Below are 15,579 nucleotides of genomic sequence, written 5' to 3' on the forward strand. Positions count from 1 at the left end.
AAGTTTTTCATAGAAAGACTAGATCACAGGCAGCTCATGGCAGCTCTCTTAGCTTGCGAGCCAACTTCTGGCATTGCTGTGTCACACATTTCCAGGATAGTTCATGTTTTGTCATATGTTGGCTCCCAATTGCAGACTGTCTGTGTAAGATTGTATAGGTTGTAAATCTGCTCCCACCACGTGAACCGAGTTGGATGCTGCATGCATGGCTCATTCATTGGAGGGAGCTGCAGTTCTGCTCAGGTGCTGGGAAGAAATGGGGCTTGTGTTCACAATATAAAGTTGCTTTGGGATATGATTAGTCTGACCCATTTAATGTGCTGAAGGGTTGGGTTAATTACAAATGCTTGATATTATTTCTCCACCTTTACAAATGTGATAAATGATACTGCTTTGCATATAATGATTACTTTCCTCAGGATGGCATTCGGGTTAGGACCCTGAAGCTGGGTTGTAAAGAAGTCTTGGTTTATTCCTCAAGTTTTCTGTTTTCCTGGGCATATCATTAAATAATTGTATTTTTATGATCTCCATTATTTTTCCCCTACCAGGTGGAAGCATTTTAATTGCATTTAAAAATTAAATTTAAAATAAATAGGAAAAATTAATCACACTATCTACAGCAATGAAAAAAGGCTGCTATCATTTTCACTTAATAGATCTTGATGTTTTTTAGAAGCTGAGCATTTATATTCCATGAGGCTTTGCAGCTCTTTTTAGAAAATAATAACAGAATGTTCTTGTCTTTTAAGACATCTATTCAAAAAGAAACACTGATTTGACCTTCTCTGTATATCTTACTGTTCTTTTTGAAATCATCATTCTACTTACAAGTGCACTTTATTAAGAGAAAGAGATTTATTCATATTCTTCACTTAATTTCTACAACTAGCTTTAAAAATTAAGAGAAATTATAAACACACATAAACCAGAAAATCTGCTGCTACTGAAGTCTGTTAAAATCATCAAAGAATAGCACTGATGACATTAGAAAAAAAGTTAAATGTAAAATTTTTATCTCTGATTTTTTACTTCCCTTATATAACTCCTCCCTTGTATAAATAAGTTCCCTAAGTGTCCATAATTGATTTTAAAGCCAAAGGTTTTGCTTCTGACAACATTGCTTGACCCCCTATCTGAATAATACACATGGAAAATCCTTTCCTGTAATATTGTCCAGTAGGCACGATTTGGTCTTTGTCTCAGCACCAAAACCTGTAGAAAGACATAATTCTAGAATTTTCTGTTGCCAACTCTTCATGCATAATTATTCATGGTCCCTAGAGTTTTTTAGACATGAAATCTTTTTTCTATCTATAATTCTTCAGTTTTTTGTGATTCTTAGAAAGTGACAGAGATCATACCCCCCTTATTACTGCTTCACTGTCTCAATTTTGATATTATATATTCCCATAGGAAAATGATGCTTTATGCTTCCTATTCATCCACAAAAAATAACAGCAGTAGTTAATCTGGCTTTGTCACAGAGAGCAATAAATACTGCCTTTTTTTTTATGTGTGTATTCAGTTTTGTATATTTTTATTATCTCTTCTATGCACAGAGATATAAGAATCTGTTCTACTTCAGCTGCCCTTAGCTTTTGTGCTTTCAAAATCTGTTGAAATATATTGTGACAGAATGTGATTCTCAACCTGCTGATGATAATTTTACAAGAGTCCTTCCCAATGTCCATCTTTCCCTCCTTGAAGGGCTTTGCTTTCACACATATTTTCCTCTCATTTCTTTTTGGCCCAGCTCCGCATTTTTACTTCTAGAGGAACATAGAGAGAAAATTTTCTAATTTTCTAATTTTTCTAATTTTCTAATGTGGCTGGTGACCATCCAATCCGCTGCACTAACAACTAAAGGCAAGAATTCACTCTGGTCCTGATGCAGTGGACAATTTTGGGAGTGTGCCTGGAGTCCTTGGTAGCACCACAAGAACTCCCTCAGATCTGTATTACTCCACTTAGCTGAAGAGGAATGGCTGCTGGCCTGGTTTCCCAGGCCAGACATTCCCAGACATTCTCATTCCTCTTTCCATGCCTCTGTGCTCCTTTAGCACCCTATGTTTGGGTCTTCCATGTCCTTGGTTCAGGTCCAGCTCCATCACCTCTCAGTAAGCAGGTTCAGGTCACTCTGCTGACTCCAGGCTACAGAATTACACATGAAATATGCCCAAAGTAAGGATGGGGCTGGGGGCTGTGCTTTGTTTTTATAAACAGTGGGAGTTGTTAAAACCCTGAGATGCTGCAATATCTCACAATAACATATGGTCAGTTCTTCTAGGATATCACAGTGCTTTTAGGGTAATTACCATTCAGGTCATTAGGAAACAGTAATGAATTTTAAACTTTTGAAATGAGTGAGAACAAGAAAGCCAAAGATCAGGATTCCTGGGAATGCAACATACTGAATCATAGTGCAGTCTATTGCCAGTACTTTTTCATCAGTGCTGTTCTGCCCAGTCCTGGGAAGCTCAGATGTAAAAATGCCATCATTTAATTTTCATGGTTTATTTTTTAAAATTTCTTAACTCACATTATGTGTATAAAATATAAATGCTCAACCACTAAAAATTAGAATGAAGTAATTTCATGAATAGAAAATCAGTGAATAAATTTGAACAGAAGTTCTCTGGGCAACACGTGCCAGAGTCTCAGTAAAGAATCTCTTCCTAATATATTGCCTAAACCAATTCTCTTTTAGTTTGAAGCCATTCCCCCTTGTCCTGTCACTACACTTCCTGATGTAGAGCCCCCTCTGATTTCCCTGGAGGTCCCCTTCAGACTCTGGAAAGCTGCTTTGAGGTCCCCTATACAACCTTCCATTCTCCAGGCTGAACAGCCCCAACCTCCTCAGCCTGTCATCATAGAGGAGATGCTTTAGTCCCTTTATGAATGAGTATTTCTGTTTCTTGAACTCCTTTTTTTGAACACTGTATTGTTGGATATTCTTTGTCATTTTGCATTATAAATTGGTCTGGGCTTTATGCTGCCTTGAGGGAAGATAGAAGATAGGAAGGAAGGGAAAGAATAAAAAGTCAAAAGTGCATTAAAATGTGTATCATCATTTGTGCTCAATCACATTTACTAATTACTTGTATGAAGAAGTAATTTGATATGAAAGAACAGGTTTGCATTTTCAAGGCTTTTTTGCATCAGAGATTCAGGGTGCATGACAAGTAAACCCTGTAGCTGTTTCCAGGATTCAGCTTAAAATGCATTAGGGAGTACTTTGGTGGGGTCCATTTCAGCCTCAGAAGGGAGGGCAACACAATCATGGCACAGATTATTGCCATTATTTCTGTGCTTCTGCAGGCGACAAAGCATCTGTATGAATTTGTTACTATTAACACAGCTGGAGGTACTGAATGTTTGAAGTAATGCAAGCACAGGCTGGCACAGTGTCACACTTTGATTATAACTCCAGAGAGTTGGTCCTTCTCAACTTCTCTCTCTCTCTCCTGTTTGCAGGATGCTGTTATCTCCTCTGACCTTCATAGCCCGACCACTGCCATTGATTTTTAGCAAGTGTCATTTGTGTTACAAATTGGTCTGGACTTGAATCTCTCTGTATTAAGAGGTTTAGATTCACACTTACTGATGGTGGGAAAAGAGGGAAAAAATTACAGAAAGTGGGAATTTGCTGAGCTGTCAAAACAGAAGTAAGCTTAAAAAGGTTTTATGGCTAATATAGCCTTTGAGGAAACAAGCATAAAAAAACCAAAGTGCAGCCCAATGCAATAAAATTGCAGTGCCCTTAAAATGATTACAATAACAGTGCTGTGAAGTCAGCTCTCAAACAATCCAGTGAATAGCTCTGTGCTTCAAAGTTATTCAGTTGCTCTCATGAATTCTGGATAAATGTGAACCATTTACAAAATTAATCATTATTTAACTTAATGTAAGACACAGACTGTGTTCAAACCAAAATGAATCAGTGAAATGCATTCCTTCCCAGTCTTTACTGGAGATGTATGCTCCAAGATGTATGAAGGTACACTGAAGCATGGACAAAAATCTCAGACAGACAAGGCAGGCTGGCTGTTCTAACACCATGGACTTAAAGCATCACTGCCCAGGACTTTTATTATAGATTATCAAATGAGTTACTCTCAGGGCACTTCCAGAAAAGAGAAATAAATACAGTTTCAGTGTCTAAATATTTTTCTTAGGCTTGGTAGGCTCAAAAAGAATTTAATGGCAATGCTATAAAATTTCTATTAAAAATGTTCCCAGTAGTCCTTGCCATGGCACTTACCTCCTCTGTGACCTCCAGCAAACCCCTCTAGGGTCTCCATTTCTTCTCTCCATTGTATGGATAATATGCATTGTTCTTGTGATGACTGAAACTTCCTTTGTGTCTAGAAAAAGAGGAGTAGGAGCTGGAGAAAGCTGGATTTGATAGCTTTATAGTGGTGGCTGTCAGCCTGATGGGAATGGCAGAGTCATGTCACTGTGTTGCCCTGTCCTTTCCAGCAGTCTGTGTGCTGCCTGAGGTGGCAGAAGCACTTGCTCCGTCCTTGGGGCAGGAATAGATGATATCTTTCTCCATTTATTCCCTCCTCAGGCTAATGTGACATCCTTCCTTTGGATTGTGAGGTGGGTGGCTCAGAAGTTGGCAGTAGCCAGGCTTGGTAAATGACCTTTCACTTCAGAGAACATTGGTACACATGGTATTGGTGTACTAAAAAGTGCCATGAAGCCAATTCCCTGGAGACAGGAGACACTGGGAAGAGAGGAGTGAAAATCTCTAGTGGCACCTTGATAAAGCTGTATCTTTTTGTTGCAGTACCATCAGCAGCCCTCCCATGCCTCAGTTATTACTGAAATTTGCACACAAGGAGTTTCACATCAATCTATTTCATACATCAGTAGCTGAGTTTCCGATTATTTTGGTTGTTAAAATATTTACCAATCTTAGAAGAGAAAAAAAAAGATTAAAAAAAATAAAAAAAAACCCCAGGAAAATCCAAAATAATTAAACCATGTGAGATGGAGAAGTGCTGTGATCTGAGACCACATTAATTATAAGCTCCTATTTAATGATACACAATTTAAGTCCGGGCTATTTGTATGTGAGGACCACTGAGCCTGGGCCTCCAGGAGGCAGTGCCAGGGACCCTCTCTTCTCCTCTGTGGCAGCACCACACATGGAAGACCCTCAGCATCTTCTGCTGAGATACATCAGACTCTCCTGGGAGAAAAGCTGCTGTCACAGCAAAACCACAAGTTGTACCTACCCTTCAAATCAACAGGACATAAATGGGATGCTCTTCACATTAACTTTAAGGAGAGTGAGTCACAGAGCAAGGGGCGGAGTGTCACTGTGGATTAAGAGCTGGTTATGAGATAGAAGAGGAAGATTTGTCATGAACTGCTGCTCCTCAGCGTGTACAGAGATTAGTGGTACCCCATCGGCAAATTGTCTCTGCTAGGGAGAACTATGGAGGATTTAGAAAAATTCCAGATGGATTTAAATACATTGAGGGATTAAGGAGTACAATAGTAGATGAGATTCAGCTGGAATAAGTGTGACAGAATAATAGACATTAACAAAAATAATACTTTGGGGGGAAAAAGAAAGAAAAAGCAAAGTTATTCTTTAAACTCCTCATAGTCTGTGCTCTGAGGCTGTAAAAATTTGAACAGAAGATTTGTTATATCTATATACATGAATCCTGCTCTTCATATGGTGGCACATATTTTCAGACTTGAAAATTTAAAAGAAAGCATGCAAATCCTGAAGGCAGTGGCCCATTTCCCAATATGTCTAAAACACAAACTAGTGTAATATGTAGCACTGGGGTCAAGAGTTCAGGAGGAGATTTTTTTTTAAAAAGAGAGATTTTTCTAATTGCTAAGCAGATACATAATCATATTAGCTAATTGTTTGTAGAATTATAACCATAATCTTATTTCTTTTCAGAAGGGATACTCTTGCTGCAGGGTATAAGGCAAGAGGAATTCACAGTGGTATCTGTCTTTTCTTGGCCTAGGCTACAGTGCACATGTGACACACAGAAAGTGCTTGACTGATACTGTTTTTAAACACAAGGTTCATATGTTTCATGAGGATCATGTAAGGAAAACGTGGCACCATTCCTGACCTCTGGAGTCAGAGAATGAATCAGTTAGACTGATTTTTTATGTATAATATTCTAATTTATTTGGTCAGGTGCTCATAGTACTCTTGGGATAGAATATCTGTGTTTTGCTACTTTTTGACTGGGTTTTGGGCAAGTGCCTGAATAATGGCAATTTCATAGACACCCTTTCACTGTTTTAATTTTCCCTCAGGGAACTAAGGAAATACTATTTTTTGAATACTGCTACCGAATAACTCTCTTAATGTCTTTCCCTCTTTCTTTCTTGATTATTAGTGGTGCAAATACAACAGTGCCCAAGCCAAAAAAAAAAAAAATAAGATAAAAGAAAGAAAACTAAAGAACTAATGTTCATTAGAAACTGGAGTATATTGTTTGTCAAAGGACTGTTTTTCCCAGGATAGACAGATTCTTAGGTGGTCCTTACAGACTTACAGAGGCAGATCACAGCTGACCACTTCTCTTGCCCTCTCTTAGAATTTTTCCAGAATTATCTTGGACTTTATTTCTTAGCACTTACTTTTGAGCTATGCTGTATTTAGTGCTAGTTTTAGAAAATCAGGCAGTAGCATGTCCGAGGTGGTCTACAATAATCTCCAGTCTTGTGCTGGTGGCTGCTGCTGAGAACTGACTCAGGGTCTGGGGTTAACATGCACTGCTGGGAATGTGCTTCCTTCAGCATGGCTCTTCTCACTCCTTCTTGATCCCAGCAGCAGGAACTGGAAATTTCTTTCCTGCTCTTTTTCCTTTTCTCTTGACTGCTTCTAGCAGGCAAAGCAATCATGGCTGGTGTGCACCAGCCCCTTGCCCATGGATAGGCAGTGCCCAGGTCCTGCCATTCTGGCTCCTCTGCTTTTCCTTGCCAAGCAGTGCACTGAGAGGGGAGCTAGGAAGGGAAAGAAACCAAGTCTGACTGGCCCATGAAGGTGGATGGTTAAAAATGCAGAAGTTACCTGTTCCCACACTCCTCCTTTACTGAATTTCATACTTTATGTTTATTAGAGCAAGTCATAAGCAAATGGTTCCTAGCACACCTGTAAGTTATTTTACAGGAGCTCTGAAATACTCCACACACCTCAGAGTCTCATCCCTCAGCCTCAGCCCTGTGACAGACATTCCTGCTCTTTTCCAGGCATGGAGGAAGGATGGCAGCTTGGCTGGGGCTGGCCAGGCTGTCCCTCCAAGCTTACCACCAGCAGGGATTTTGCCTGCACCAGTCAAAGTCCATACTGCTGCCAAATGGTGTTAGCAGCCAGAGAAAACTGGTCCTCAACATTATTAATCCTAAAGACAGACTCCTTATTGGACTCTCTAATGCATTCCATATGGTAGTACAGACTCATATTTCTGAACTTTGATTTTTCTTTTTTTAGGTTTAGCTTTTTATCTTCAGTACTAAGGACACTGTGCTGCATATTAAGAAAGTGATACCGTTATAGCCTGTTGCTCTGTCAGTGACAGGAAGCTGATTTGATGTCAATCAAAACAAGGATATTACTGAGGAATGGCCAGGTGGAACTTCCTTAAATAATTATTTTAAACTTGGAAATTCATCTTTCTTAAAATTCAGTATTTAGAAAGACTAGTGAGAAAAAATTATTCTCAGCAATTTTACTGAGTAAAAACTACTCCCAGTTCTCAGCTCAGCAGTAAAAAAAAAATCTTAAATGTAAAAAACAGTTCCTATTTGTGTTCACTAAGAGAACGACTGTTAAAAAATCTTAAATAGAAACACTCAAAATAAATATAGTGGAAAGCAGGATCAACAAAATTATTTTTCAGATCAAAACTCAGATTAGCTCCTACAGTAAAGTACCACCACAGGGAGCCATGGATCTTTGGTGAACTCATCCAGGCAGACCTTCTGGTAGACTTTTTTTTTTGCTAACAAGTGAATCTGTGGGATAAGGAACCAAATGAGAAAGAATCTTACAATTCAAATACAACACTTTGGGCTGCAGGGCATAATCTGTGTGTAGCTCCCATTGTTTAATAAAAGTTGATTACTGAAATTAAATTCTTCAACAGATTTCATCCATTCAGCTTCTGTTTTCAAGAGCTTTGAGTATGTGTCTTGTTCCCCATGTGTTTAATATCTTTTCCCTTTAAGGCACATTTCTAGGTGTAAAGCAGAAATGTGGTTATTTCAGAATTTAGAGTGAAAGCCAGTGCCTCATTTAGGTACCAAACTGCTGGATGCTGCACATGTTCCCCAAGGTGTCATCCACTTCATTTCACATCATGGAGCTTCTTGAGAGACAGGTGAAGACATACCCACACGGGGAGGTTAGACACCTTCTTTCCTCCACTGATTAGAAGGGGCCTTTGAAGACTCCAGAAGACAGCCCAGACTGCAAAATATCTCCATTTCACTGAGACATGCCAAACAAAGTAGGATGTTCAGGGATCCAGCATGCCTAGTGCTGCTCTGCTGACAGCCACTGTGTCTAGGATCTTCTGTCTGTCTTCTGCTTGTCACTTGGAGCTTGGGAAGTGAAGCAGGAGATGGAAGAGACCTTACTGAATTTGGTCTGAGCAGTTTTAACTCCCACATGCTGGAAGAGTGTTCTGTGTACCAGAAATGAGAGATAACGCTGTCCATCATCCTCTTGATGGCCCAGTGGTTTGTCTTCAGGCCTAAAAGTAACAGAGAAAAATAATGCACCTGACTCTTAACTTGCAGCACTCAGGAGTAAGGAAGACTGCTGGTCCAAACTTAGTTTTTTGAGCATGTGTGCATTGAAAGTGGTATTAATGTCAGCTTAAGTCTGAATAAAATGTGTCCTCCCCAAAATTCCTAGATTCTGGTTTCAAACTCTGCTTCATTCTCTGATTTAGATGTGTATTAAATACTATTCAAGCTGAGCTCAGTTGTAGCCAAACTTTTGAAGATTCTCCACAGGACATAAATGGAGTGTCCATGCCACTGTGCTTGAGTTTGGACAGCAAAAGGGGCTGGGTATGAGTGGCATTTACCTGCCCAGAAAATACATTTACTGCTGGGAGGATACTGTAGTTAAGCATTCAGGCAACTCTGAGTCTAAAAAGAAATGCCTTGCAATTTTATTGTAGTGCTCATTGCTCTCAAAAATGGGCAAACTGGCCATCATTGTCTGTGTTCTGATCTAAGCAAATTTTGGGTGGATTGAACCCTACCTTACTTGAGATTTTACTGGGGATTAGACTGACATTGAGGTTTAAAGAGTGCAATTCCAATGTCAGGCACATTTCTGTACTGTATATTATTCTTCATTTTTGCAAAAATGATTCAATTGAATTAATCTGACAGGGCTGACTGGATGTCCATCACCGTGCTGCATTAAATTGCTAAACAGTATTGGAAGGGCACTAGGTACAGTCTGGTAAAGACAATACATAATTTGAATGATGGCACTAAGGGAGCATTTCAGCGTCCAGTAAGTGCGTTTCCAATGGCACTTGGCAATTGGGAGGAGGAAAAGCAAGTGAGAGCAACTGCTTGTGAGACTGACATAATACTGAACTACATGTTGTTCTCCTTGGGCTGAGAGCAGGCTTGGCAAACACCAGCAATCAAGCCATCTGTATAACTGCATCAGATTTCTTGCTACCAAAATGGTTCAATTTAGGGGATTGTTTTGACAGGCATGTTGGGAAATACAGAACATATAGTTTTCATCATTGTTTACTTCTGTTTTTCCTCTTGTTCCCTTTGACTTTGTCCACTGGCCCATATTAGAGTTTGAGCTCCATTTATCTCAGCATGCAGAGCTGGCCATGCTGCCAGTGTCCCCACAGAACTCCTGTGCCTTCATTTACATGTTTCCTTTTTGTTCTTTAACCAGAAGGGGAAACTTTGAGCCTTGAATGCATAAATCATTAGGTCCAGGTCAAAAATAGGCCATTATTCAAAATGTTTGTTCTCACTCATCAGATTTGTACTTAATCTTGGGAATTTCTTGAAGACGTGGAATCCATTTGTAACATTGTTCAGAGAATTGGAGCATGAAGATGAACTGGTTCTGAGATCAGCATCCAATATGCAGCTCTGCTTTTCTGTTAAAGTGCTCTAACTGGCCATTCATGAAGCAAGCCTGGCCCATAAGACTGGTCTCCTACTCTATTTGCCCACAGCAGGCCTTTAGCAAGACTTCTAACTCACCAGTGAGTCTGAAGTTAACTTCACTGGGATCAGGATGCTCCAAATATACTCTAAAATCAGCAAGATGTGCTCTAAAACCAGTCAGAGGCCCTGTTTGGAACAAAAGTTTTGGTAGGGGGAATAAGTGAAATTTTTAAGTTAATTTTCAGGAGGCGTAGTATTTGCTACTACATCTCCTTCATATTTGGTAGGGAGTGGTATATAGACCCAATAGTGTTGGTGCATCTGCTCTTAGACCCATAATGGATGCAAGTCAAATAATAACATTATTGTCTTTTATATAAAAATACCAGGCAGCTGACAAGGAATTTTGGTATAATTGCCTTCATTTTATGGACAGTGGAATTGCAGATAAGAAATTGTCTTGACTGGGGTAACTTGATAGACCTCTACTAGATGAAGACATATTCTGTTTCTCACTTGTTTAGCTACAGGTATTCTCTCATTTATGTATAAAACCACTGAAGACAGTGGGATTGTTTAGACAGGCAAGGAAAAAAAATGCTAGCATTACTATACATTTTGTATCTCGAACTGAGGAGAAACTCACTTAATGGGATTGTTCTAAGCTGTGCCAACTTCCTTGGAGCAGATTCTAAAAATTACTTCTCATCACTGCATTTTTCTTGTAAATTGAAAAGTTAAATCTTAATAGTCAATAGCAGGGGAAGATTATAATTCAGTGCAGTATTATTTAAATTACCTCTGTAAGTGGATTGTTCCTTAAAATATTTCTGTTTTCAGCTTTCTCACTGGGAGGGACCTAGACACTGGATGATACAAAATCTTATTTTCACCAGACAATCTAATTTTCTGGTATTCAATGTCCAGTACGCTTTGTGGAAACACTTTGACAATTACATAAAGTTGGGCTTCCAAATCCACTCTTGAACATTTAAATGGATTGCACTAATTTTCAGAAGTGCTCAACAGCTCACATTAAAGTTAAGAGATATTTATTCATGTGTTTTAATTTCAGATTCATCTCTAAATAAGATAGCTTTATAGGCTAGATCCTGCCTTTTTTTATTTGGCTGTTTGTTTTGTTTTGTTTGGTTTTTGGGGCTTTTTTTTGTTTTTTTCTTGTGTTAGACCAAACTCCTAATGAACTTATAGGGAGCTAATTGGCTCAGGATTATTTTAGGTCAACCAAGTAGATCTGAACTGGATGATTTATTTTTGACATGATTAAACTGGCTACAGAAGTTTTCATGGCTATGTCGTGACATTAAATCATGACGTCAGAGTCTTGAGCTGAGCTGGGGAGTAATTTCATCTGAAGGGATAATGCAGTACTGCCATATAATATTGGCTATTTTTAGCAGAGATATAAGCCATATTATCCAGGAGGTATAATAATGCAAGAGCCCTGCCCTGAAAAGTGAGCTAAAACAAAAGCAGTAGTGAAATATTTTGCAGATGACACTCTGAAAGACTTTGAAACTATATCTATCAATCTATGTATCTTTATAAACCCCAAAGGAAATATTTATATTTAATTCTCCACTTATTTATTCATTGTCATTAGTGTGTCAAAGTTATTCTACCAATAATATGAGATAGAGATTGGCATCTGAGTGAGACAGAGTTCTGCTACTGATGCAGTAGGGTCTGAATCTATCAACTAAAAAAATAACAGGGTAGCACTCACAGATAGAGATGGTATTAGAAAATAAAGCAATGGAAGGAAGTACATTATACATTAATTTTATACATTTTCTGACTCTCATTTCATCTTCCAAGAGAACTGGAGATGAAAACCTAAAAAGGACCTCAAAAGAATTATTTTAAACAGTGAGATGTATCACATTTTCTTTTAGCTGCTGTTATTACTTACCTTAAAAGAAGGTGCAAAAGAGAAATCTACAGCAAATGGAATGAGAGCAAAGGTAGAAAACCCAAAGTAAGCACTGTCTCGGGCTGGCAATTTTATATCATCTGCAAAAAGGTGCTTTGCCATCCAGCAGTTGACTCTTCCTAAGGCCAAAATCTAGCCCAAAGGTGATCAGAAACCTTCAAGGAATTAAAAAATGTAGTGGTAAATCAAATCATAGAATCATAGGATATCCTCAGTGGGAAGGGACCCATGAGGTTCAATTCCTGCCCCTGCACAGGACACCCAAAAATCACATTATGTGCCCAAGAATATTGTCCAAACACTTGAACTCTGCTGAGCATGCTGTGATGTGGAAGCCAATTCCAGTGGCCTTCAAGCTGGGTGTTAAAGGCACTGCAGAAACCATGTGTTTTCCTGGACATAGAAGGGGTTAGCCAACCTCAAGAGAGAATTTGGGAAATGTAAATAGCATCCATGAAAGGTCCTTCTTCTACTATTGTTTCTTTACCAGCTCATGCTTTGTATCTCTGAGGCCTATCTCTTGATTTCTCTCTTGAGGATTCACTGTTACTGGTGTACTGAAATGCCTTATCACACACTCCTGGAAAAATTGCATTGAGTTGGACCTGTCTTGGCCCTGGAATGTGAGGGGCCACAGCCCAGGGATCCCTCTGTGCTGTACTGCTTGGGGTGCCAGCAAGGACCAAACAGCACCCAAGGAGTTCCCAGATCCCCCCTGGGAACTGCAGTGACCATCTTGACAGATCAGACCGAGCAGTGTGAACCCTACCCACAATTTTTCTCCAAGTCTTTGGCCTTGATGAGATATTTCAGTTGTCAGGGTTGTCTGAGAGCTTTCTTTCTACTGTTACAACTTTAGTCTGGAGTGTCTCACTATTTGCGCCTTATCTCAACACTTATTTTTTTGTCTTTCTTTCTTGGTTTGTCTTAACACATCCTGCTGAATTAATTCCATAGCTGTTGAACCTTCACAGTCAATAGACAAGACATATTTCTATGAAAAACCCTACTCCCTAATACAGAGACTGAATTGAGCAGGCTGAGAACTAAGCGTAGTATGTGAAAGATCACAAAATCATCTGTTCTAAAAGTATTGAGTGGTTGCACTGAGGATGAGTGGCAGGGCTATGGGTGGGAGAACAGGTGATGTTTGGAAGATTGTCCTTGTGAAAGCCTGAAATTAGATGGGTGATGGTGAACAGTGCTGTTACAAGGTAGGCCAGTTTGGTTAGCACTGTGCTGGTGGAAATGATGTGATTCTCGCCATGTAAACAAAGTTAAAGGCAATCACCATAAAAACCATGCGGCAATGAGCAAAATTAAACACTAAAGAGAAGTAAAGCATTAATTGAGCATGGAAACTCATGGCCCGGCATTTTTAAAGAAAGGTTTTGAATAGTCTCCTGTCCTACAACACAGCTGTCATAGAACTGTAATAAACAGTACTAAATTGTATCAGCTCTGGGAAGTTAGAAAAATTGCATTGGAAAATATTGTGATTGTAATCATTCTTAATGGGAATCCTCAAATGTGACTGTGGGATCAGCAATAGTATTGATACCATAGAATGCTCATCCTGCAGCTATCCTGAGCTATTATGAATGATAATTTCCTAGCCTATCAAACTGCATCTGAGTATGCGAACCTTTGTGTTTGAGTTTGATATTTCATGAGAGTTACTAGGACTGATCTTGGATGCTCAGGCTTGCAAAACAATGGGCTTGCTGCACCACTTTCTCATCCATTTCCCCTCCAGCATTATTGCTGGTTTGTAGCATTTAAATGCTCTGATTACACCCCCCATTTACTGCTGCTGCATTGGCTTGCTGCAGCATATCTTGGTTTTGAATCTGGGGAAAGCTTTTTCAGAGGAGCGGGGAGGGGTAAGCTGGAAGTAGGAGGTTGAGCTTTGCAAGTGAGGCTCTGGTTAAAAAGCAACACCAATGGACACAGCAGCCTTTGCCTGCATCAGACTTGCTATTGCAGTAAAAGCACACTTGCTGACACCAATCATTTCTGTAAAATTTAAGCCAACCTCTTTGGGAGAGAAGATTTAATTAACACATAAACCCCAGAGTAACTATGACAATCTGCTTTCATAGTGATGAGAATAATCACGTTTCTATCCACTGTCAGTTCTTGAAGTATTACAGTTTTATGAATAATCTATAGTACATTTTTTCCCCTTGCACAATCAATCAGATCCTTTTGTTATTTTCACACAAGAACATTTCTGTCTTAGAAATCTAGAAAATCTCTATATTTATCTGGTGCCTTGAGGGGCTACCTCTGGTTGTGTGACAGGAGGTCTCTTGAGCATTTTGGGCTAGTAGCATGAAGGGAGGCTGAGCAATTCCATCCTAACCAAGATCCACATGAGTTATCCCATTATTTAAATAGAGGTGCCCTTAGGGCAGTGCATGCAGAAACCAGTGAAAAAAAATCCAAAAAGAAAACCAACCAAAAACAAAACCCAAACCCAGTGTTCATTGCAGACAATAAATAAAATAGTGGCAAGGAATTACCATGATGTAAAATTAGATCAAAAAGCTTTAACTCTGAGGTAGAAATAGTGACCTTTGAAAAAAGCTTTGAGAAAAATATTTTTCCCTTAGTCTTGTTGAAAAGATTGTGTCTAATACTACATGCTTTTTTTGACACCTTCTTCTCCTACTTATTATAAATCCTTGAAGGAACAAATACAGAACCTTTTTTTTCCTGTGGGTTAATCTCAGCAAAGTTGTTTCTGCTTTACCGTGGCATAAGTTAGATATGCTTGTAAGGTATAATTTTATGTCTTTGGGGCTTTAACAATGTTGAGAATAAATCTATGACCATAATTTAGACAGAGAATGTTGTCTCTGTTGTTTCACTGGACACTGTTATATAATTTCTGTATCTTTTTTTTATTTAATACTTTTTTATTTGGTTCCACAGTACTGAACAACTAAGGTAGGATCTTTGTATTAGGGATGGAATGTTCTTAATACATCTTTGGACTTGTATCAGCCCTAATCACCTGAAATTTTTGCAAATATAAATTTTGCATCTGGATAAATGCTTTTTTAAATGATAGCAGTCATATTGTGTTAGGCTTGATTGCAACCTGTTTTCTAAATTAAAAAAATGTAAATGTGGCATTGACAAAGGTTAAAAAGATTTAAAGGGTTCTCTGTCAGCAGTGTATGCACACACTAAACTAAATCCTATGTATCTAATCAGTGTCCTCTGGACTGTGTGTCTTGCTCCATTGTTTACTTTCAAATTCATAATAATTTTGTATCCTTTCACTGTGCAAAGATTCATTTTAAAATCTAATGAATTTAAAAATATGCTTTTCACTTGTCCATTTGATACCGAGCCTGCAATTTGACTTTCATTGTTTGTTTCCCTCCTTGTCTCGTCAATCCTTTTCTTTCTTTCTGTCCTTTTACTTTATTACATTTTTTATTGAGGACTGAGATGAACTG

The 15,579-nt window shown here is 38.8% G+C and overlaps 1 protein-coding gene across 1 annotated transcript in view; it reads left to right on the plus strand.

Moving 5' to 3' along the window:
- PTPRN2 (protein tyrosine phosphatase receptor type N2) overlaps positions 1–15,579 on the plus strand; it is a 636,037-nt gene that overhangs the window by 255,834 nt on the left and 364,624 nt on the right. The gene's annotated exons all lie outside the window — the stretch shown is intronic.

This window comes from Lonchura striata, chromosome 1, assembly GCF_046129695.1.
Source record: "Lonchura striata isolate bLonStr1 chromosome 1, bLonStr1.mat, whole genome shotgun sequence".
Lineage (NCBI taxonomy): Eukaryota > Metazoa > Chordata > Aves > Passeriformes > Estrildidae > Lonchura > Lonchura striata.